Source organism: Apium graveolens, chromosome 9 (genome assembly GCF_009905375.1).
Source record: "Apium graveolens cultivar Ventura chromosome 9, ASM990537v1, whole genome shotgun sequence".
NCBI classification, from domain to species: domain Eukaryota; kingdom Viridiplantae; phylum Streptophyta; class Magnoliopsida; order Apiales; family Apiaceae; genus Apium; species Apium graveolens.
The window spans coordinates 15,147,103-15,153,753 of NC_133655.1; the positions used below are offsets into that span (position 1 = coordinate 15,147,103).

General features: G+C 34.9%; 1 non-coding gene across 1 annotated transcript; it reads right to left on the reverse strand.

The window, feature by feature from the left end:
- Positions 1 to 6,274: 6,274 nt before the first annotated feature.
- LOC141688478 (small nucleolar RNA R71) lies at positions 6,275 to 6,381 on the reverse strand. The gene has a single exon (XR_012561920.1). It is a non-coding gene; the product is annotated as a small nucleolar RNA R71 (small nucleolar RNA).
- Positions 6,382 to 6,651: the final 270 nt, after the last annotated feature.

Genomic DNA, 6,651 nt, shown 5'->3' on the forward strand with positions numbered 1-6,651 from the left:
GAACCACAACACGAATCATACTAATACCTGTTATACCTAGGCTTGTGTCAGTAACTTATAACCTGTAGCTCTGATACCAAACCTGTGGCACCCTCCAAACCCGGGTCAGAAGTTTGGGGTCCACACACACACCTTATTTATAACCTGCTTATAACAATAATAAAGATAATAATATGCAGTGACCCTACTTACCGACTACCACAGATCGCAACAGGTTAAAGTATGCACACAATCCACACACACACACTTATATTACAAACGCCCAAATCCCAACTATTCAAACTTAAAACTAAATATTAAACATTATTACAAACTTCATAAACTTGTACTATTCCAAAAGTTATCAGGTAGCTTAACTCAATTAACTTAACCCCTAGTTCTCGTACTGGATTGGGGATCCTCGCTACCAACAGGTTCCTTCTTAACTGGAAAAGAACATAAATAACATCGCACAAATGAGCTAACTAGCCCAGCAAGTCACATTGACAATACTGAGAATAAAATGATCAAGTGAAATGATTTGAGGTATCAAGTGAACAATGAATAATGATTCAAAATTGGATATTATAATTTCATTTTAAAAACCAAGGTTAGGCTGCTGATCAGTCACGCACTAACCCCGAGCAAGACACGCAGCTCTGCTCTAATTACTGGATCCAAGGCACACATTAGCCTAACTTGACCACCAATCTGGTCTGACCACGAATCTGGTCCACAATTTTATAAAATAATCCAATTTTATCACAATAACAGAATAAAAAATGTAAAGCAATAAACAGAATCATAATCAATATGGAATATTACAATAATGAGATGGGTTTCAATCTTCACAAGGAAACATAATAATAATTCCAAAAAAATAGCTATCAGCTGGTGAAAGAATTGGATAACAAAAGAATCAAGGTTTCAAAGTTAAAAGGATTTGGTCTTTTAATGTATAGGGTATCATAGTTTGAGTATATAAGCAAATCCGGGTTCAGTGTTCGGTGTTTAGTTTGTATGTATTTGTGGAGTAGTATCATATATTTGTGGTTCGTATTCAGGTATTCAGTAATGAATGGTTCAGAAAGAATATGGTTTATGGCTCAACGATCAATAGCTGAAATCAAGGTTTAGGGTTCAGTGCTTCAAAGCACTTGTAATATAAAATAGAACTATCAGCTATTCACAATATATCTCAAGAAAGTTCTGAACACTTGCCTGATATTAGCTTGCTATACTTCACTAACTTCCAATCATAATCTCCTATTCCTCGACTACTTGCTTCCCTTTCCTACGCCTTACCTCTTCTGCTCACATATCATAAGTATCTATCAATACTCAACTCATACGATTATATTCGGTATACACTTCTATCTACCCTTCGTTTTACCCAAATCTGATTAACGGATTGAATGTTATGCTAAAAAATGTAAACACTGATCACATAGACCGACAGTCAAACAAACAAGTCACATATAACATATAGCATGTCAAACAATCAATGAAACTTCATTTATAAGGAAGTCTCGGGTCATAAACAGTCTTCCGGGTATTTAATATGATTTTTAAAACATTTTTCGGAGTCAAAATGGGTCGTTGCATCAATTTTGGGTAATAAACAGAGTCCGATTACTTGAATCTGACTCTAAAATAATTTTATAATAATTATCGAGCCTTGAAAAGAATTTAAAATAATATTTTAAAGCTTGAAACTATTTTTTAGGATTTTTAAATCATTTTAAAATAATTAAATCAAATTAAATAATCAATTAATAAATAGTTAAACTAATTAATCAATTAATATTTAAATTAATTGAACAATAGAATAATTATTAATAATTAAAATTAATTAATTAAGTAATTTAGATTTATTTTTGAATTAAAAATAATTTTCAGAATTAAAACATTGATTTTAAAATATTTAAAATAATTTTTGAAAATAAATTATTGCCAAAAATATCATTTTTATAAATTTTGAAAACAGAAATCAGGTTTTTGTAAGTTTTTAAAACAGAAGTGCACAATTTGCAAACTTTCCAAACTAGGGGGGTCGAAATGAAATTCGACCACCCTCCTCCCTCAACCTCGTCGGCGGACGGACGGGAAGCCATTAACGGCGACCAGCCGCCGCGCAAGCTCGCCGAAATCACACCACAAAGCTTAGAATAATTCAAAAACTCAGGGAAATGTGTGGGTAATTGCCCAGAACTTCTTCATGCAAACAAATCAAGCAAACAAACTCTTATTTAGCCGGATTTGTGCCCGAAAATGAAGAACTCCAGTGAACTTTCGAATCACAACCACGGTCACTACGAGCAACGTCGATTAGCAAGCTATATATAATTCGATTGCAAATTTCAAGGGGAACAAAACCCACCCAATCTCAACGACTTTTAATCCCTATTTGAGAAATCCCTAAAATTAATCAAGAACATTAATATGAACATAAACCCTAATTTTTAAGTTCGAGAATCAAACCCTAATTTGAACATGTTATTGAACTCCAAATTGATCATATGACATACCAAAATTATCACGAAGACAAGCTCTACAACATGCAATCATCAAATCATTCAAACAATCATCCGAACAAAAAAACATAATTTTAACCAAAATAATTCGAAAATAAATGAAAATATATAAAATAAACCTTTGATTCTATAGTTCTGAAACTTGGATAATCTGATAGAACACTTCGAGACCTTCGTTTTGGTTACTCGGGCTTCCCAAACAGAAATCAATAACACCTTCAAAAGCTGCTTTGATTCTTGAAAGTTTATATGAATATAAGGATTTTCTCTGGAAAATTCTGTAAATACTGTTTGCAGATGATTTTCGGTACAAAATAAAATACGGTAAAGGTTATTTATAGTTATGGAAAATTAATATCCCGTTGGATCATTCCAAATATAAAATAGTACGTTTATTTATAAAAACAGATCCAAACGATACCAGTTTTCGGGATAATTATCCAAATCTGTACAATTTGTACAACGGTCTTGGTCTCTGCGCCTGGTTACACGTATTACGAGGTGATAATTATAATAGTTTAATAAAAAGATCCCGTTTATCGAAAATACGAGTTTTATTGATTTACCGAAACGAATCTTGTATCGAAAATATTGCGCCGGGACCCGCACAGGTCAAACCGTACGCCGGATCGAAAAAGTCAAAACATGGAAAATGCTCGGAATATTGCAATTAGGTTAGGAAGGAGTTTTTGGAAAAGTTTCGGGTTATAAAACGTAAAAACGGGTGAAGTCGGCTGGTTCCCGATTATATAAAATAGTGTATAACTACTCGGAAAAAGAATTTATAAAATCCATAAATTTCCTATAAAATCATAGATCATCATAAAAATAAATAGGAACATATGACAATTATCTATATTTTATTTTGGACATATAAAAATTAAAATACTCAATTTATATTATTTTAAAACATTCAAACATATATACCACTTAACAAATAATTCACAGAATAAATACTGAATATGCATAATATTTCTTTATTAGCAAAAATAATTACACGATATATCTCAGATATTACACTCTACCAACCCAAACAATAAAACCTAGCCAAACACAATCTCAAACTATCCAAACCCCTCAGCCCAAGTACCTATACAATCCAACTGCAAATTATCTACTAAAAATCCCTATAACAGCTAGCCAAGCCTCACTAAAGAAAATATCTAAACCACCTTCATTCAAACCTCCAACTATAGAACTCACTTCAAGACTGCAGGAAGAAAGCCAAGGAAAATTTAAGCTGAAGCTGGTGCACTTTGGAATTGCTTCAATCAAGAGGATTTTTTACCAGTTTCTGAGAGCATATCAGATGATGATTATCATAAATAGTTAGCTGAGGAGATAGTCAAAGTTTGTGTTATTAATTTAGGAGAAGTAAAGATCTACTACAAATATGACACCTTCATTTTGTTGAATAAAGAAGTTATTGAAACATTTTCAACGGCATAGTTGGATAGAGTAATAAGTTTGATTCGGGACTCCTGTACAACAATGAGGAAGGTTGTGTTGGCTGAGAGGTTGAGAGAGAAAAATATAAGGCATGCAAGGGAAAATGCTGAAAGGGAGGAAAGTGAAAGAAAATATGCTAATGAGATTGAAATGTTTGAGCATAGGTCTAATAAATTGAAGACAAAGGTGTTAGTGTTGAGTGGCATTTATGATACTTTATAACGCTTCGTAAAGCTTTGAAGTGGTGTTTTGTACTCGATTGTTAGTATTTTTAACGTGTTTTTGTAGTGTTTTTGCACTTCAGGCATTTATCAGGAATACAGGTGAATTAGCTTTATTTTAATGCTAATATGGTGTTAGGATGAGGTCCAGAATAAAAGCTCGTGAAAAGACCAACTCAAATCAACAAGAAAAGAAGAAGTCAGGAAATGTTGCAGAGAGTCAGCGCGCCCGCGCTGTAGAAGCGCGCGCCCACGCCCAAAGAGCAGAAACTCAGCGCGCCCGCGCTGGTCAAGCGCGCCCGCACTGGTCAAGCGTGCGGCCGCGCCAGGTTGAGATAAAAGAATTTTGTTTCCATTCTTATTTTGATCCAGAAGAATTCTACTTTGCATGGGTTGCTATATATACATAACTTAAGGTCATTTTTCATAACAAGACATACCAAAGCTTAAGGAGAAGGCGTAAGAAGACCGTAGAGCACAATTCAACCAAGGCGAAGAAGATCTAGTTTATACTTGTGATTCTTTATTTTAAGTTATAACTTTGGATGCTAGTTTTCTTATTCGTGAACCTATACTCTTGTTTCATACTTGGTTTATTATTTATTCAGTATAAAGACTACGTTTAATATATCATGCTTTAATCGGAACCCACGATGATGATGAGTCCGATTATGGGCTAATCGTTATCGTGGGGTTCTAACGGATTTATTTATGGATTTCTTTAGTTGATTCGTTTTGATGCCTTAGTGTGTGGTGATTGTATGATAGCCTAGTATTGGTTGTGTTTATTCATCTTATGAGCATCGCGAACTTATAAGATAGCGTGTTAATCTTTAATGAAAAGAAAGGGTATTTAAGGGTTTAGAACTTGCCATGCTAGCATATAGGTTCGTTTGTTTGACATGCATGATTTGTAGGTAATTTTAACCATCTTAGTTGCCCTATGTAATCATGATAAATAACTTGTTCATTAAACCGTTATGTTGTCAAATTCTATAGATATATAGGGTCTCAACATAATTGATGTCTATTCAGCTTCTATCTCTTTTGTGGATGTCTCGTAGTAGGGTATTCGTACAACGAAAGTTGGCGTTTACTAGCTTTAGTTTATCTGATTAGTTGTCATCACCATTACATGCTAAGGTTAAGAACAATGACTTTGAATGAAGTATTTAATGAAGTTAGAATCTCATGTTTGTCTCATATAGTTAATTCAATCACTTTTAATCTCTTAGTTAATTGCATGTTAGTTTAATCTTAGTTATAAACATCTCAACTTGTTATTGTTTTAGCATTGAGCGATAGCCATACCATTGTTACATAGGTGCATAATCTTAAGTTAACTAAAAAGAGTTCCTGTGGGAACGAATCTGATTTATATCTTATACTACTTGCGAACGCGTATACTTGTGTGTAATTTTAGCGCGTGTTCTAGCCCAAACAAGTTTTTGGCGCCGCTGCTGGGGACTCGGTGTTAATTTTTAGTTTATGTGTTTGTCATCATTGGTCATTAAAGTTCAGTGACTCGGACATTGGTACTTACTTATACCTTGTTGTGTTTCAGGCACTCTAGCGAGCGTGTATGCATACGCGTTCTCGGTCTCGTAAGAGAACACTGGATCAAGATGAGGAAGAAGTTGTAGTTGAGGAGAATGTAGAAGAAGAGATCTTAGTTGAGAAAGAAGAAGAAGTTCTTATTGCAATGGGAGAACCAGAGGCAAATCCAAAGGCTTTGATGGACTACTCTCAACCAAAGATCAATGATATTCAGTCTAGCATTGTTCAACCAGCCATCTCGGCTAAACCTTTGAGATCAAGTCGAGCATGATTCAGATGATACAGAACTCAGTTCAGTTTGGGGGTTCTCCGACAGAAGATCCCAACATGCACATCGGAGATTTCATCGAGATCTGCGATACTTTCAAGTTCAATGAAGTTTCTGAAGATGCTATTAAGTTGAGGCTTTTCCCATTCTCTCTACGGGATAAAGCAAAGTGTTGGCTACATTCTCTACCACCAGGGTCTATCACCAAATGGGAGGATCTTGCTCAAAATTTCTTAACTAAATTCTTTCCTATGGTGAAGACTGCTGCGATCAGAAATGCACTTACTCAATTTGCTCAGCAATCTGGAGAATCTTTATGTGAGGCTTAGGATCATTATAAGGAGATGCTTAGGAAGTGCCCTCATCATGGGATGCCTGACTGGATGATCATTAACTATTTCTACAATGGATTGGGTGCTACTTCTAGACCCATACTTGATGCAGCATCAGGAGGAACCTTGTGGGCTAAAAGCTATGATAAAGCTTATGAATTGATTGAACTGATGGCTGCTAATGAATACCAGAATCCTACTCAGAGACTATCTCAGGGCAAGGTAGCAGGAATTCTGGAGTTAGATGCAGCTACTGTTATAGTTGCTCAGCTTAAGGCTTTGACGATGAAGGTGGATTCTTTGGCTAATTA